The sequence below is a fragment of the Buceros rhinoceros genome, unplaced genomic scaffold (genome assembly GCF_000710305.1).
Source record: "Buceros rhinoceros silvestris isolate BGI_N320 unplaced genomic scaffold, ASM71030v1 scaffold4504, whole genome shotgun sequence".
Lineage (NCBI taxonomy): Eukaryota > Metazoa > Chordata > Aves > Bucerotiformes > Bucerotidae > Buceros > Buceros rhinoceros.
Genome location: NW_010406337.1, coordinates 17,407 through 18,820, shown reverse-complemented (window position 1 = coordinate 18,820; position 1,414 = coordinate 17,407). Strand labels below are relative to the sequence as shown.

The 1,414-nt window shown below is 55.1% G+C and overlaps 1 protein-coding gene across 1 annotated transcript in view; it reads left to right on the top strand.

The window, feature by feature from the left end:
• Positions 1-1,414, top strand: part of LOC104491581 (dystrobrevin beta-like) — a gene marked incomplete at both ends in the record, with an annotated part of 59,334 nt that overhangs the window by 46,943 nt on the left and 10,977 nt on the right. The window lies entirely within an intron of this gene.

Genomic DNA, 1,414 nt, shown 5'->3' with positions numbered 1-1,414 from the left:
CGTGAAGGGTCCTCTGAGAAAGCTGGGGAGGGGGTTTTGAGCAGGGGCTGTTGGGACAGGACAAGGGGTGATGGGTGACACTGGAAGAGGGAGATTGAGAGGAGAGAGAGAAGGGAGAAACTGTTTCTGCTGAGGGTGGGGAGACCCTGGCCCAGGTTGCCCCGAGAGGTGGGAGAAGCCCCATCCCTGGCAGCACTGGAGGTCAGGTTGGGTGTTGGGGCTCTGCTCAACCTGCTCTAGTTGCAGATGTCCCTGCTCCCTGCAGGGGGTTGGACTGGGTGAGCTTGGAAAGTCCCTTCCCACCCAAACCAGTCTGTGATGATTCTCCTTCCTCCAGAAGGACTTTAAGAGATGCTTCTGGTTTTATCGTTTATCATTAGTCATTCCATTTGCACTTTGCTGCTTCTTCAGCCTCTGCATTGTCAGTCCAGTTTCTCTGGCTAAGTGAGGCCAGGAGGATGCAGCTCCGAAGAGCAAAGCCATTCAGCTGCTGCAAACCCCACGTGCTGTATGGTCCCGGCTGCCCACAGGTTAACTATGGAGGCTCTGGGTGCTGGTGATGTGCTCTCCTAAGTGATAAGCGATCCTGGGTGATGTGTTCTCCTGGGTGATGTACCCTCCTTGTAACCGTGCTTGGGTGTCCCCACGCTTCAGCTGCCCCTCGCTGGCATCTGTGTGCTTGCTGCCTGCACGGCCCCTTGCCAAGGCACCAGCAGCACACCACGTGAAAATACTTCTCAAGGTTAGTTTGGAGAAGAACCATTTCCTGGGGAGTGTGGAAACAGCTCGATCCTTGCACCATTGTGGCTTCAATACCAAGAGACCTTGCAGGTATTTGAAATTGTTCGTCAAGGTCACAGATCTTCATCAGCGCTGGGATGAAACCTTGTGAGGAGAGCAGCTCAGCGGCTTTAAAGCAGACCCTGGGGGAGGACTGGAGACTGTAACCTTCACTGGCAAAAGGATTTCATTTCTGTTCCACTTAGTGAGCCCTTGGCTGTCAGTGCTGAGCTCCCTCTCCCAAGCTACGTAGAACCAGCAGCCTTCCTGGGGCTGCTGGCTGATCGCCCTCCCTCTGGGAGAGCTCCCAGTCTGCCACTGTCCCTGTGAGCCGCTCTTTTCCTTATTCCTCAGAAAGGTTTGTGGGAAGCGAGCAGGTGCCAGCCTGGCCGTGGGTGCTGGTGGTGCCGCATCAGAGCCCTTCCTGCAGCACGTGCTGCACAGCCTGTGCTGCAAAGGCCACGTTTTTCCTCTTGAACAGTCTCTGAGCCCGTTGCACAGGAAAGTTCCGGAGAGGCATTGCCAGAGTATGGCACACGAGCAATCTCATACTTCTTATTAAGAAATAAATGGGGGGGGGGGTGGTACAGCGAACCCCAGGACCACGCTGATGAAACCATCATGGGTTTGACCT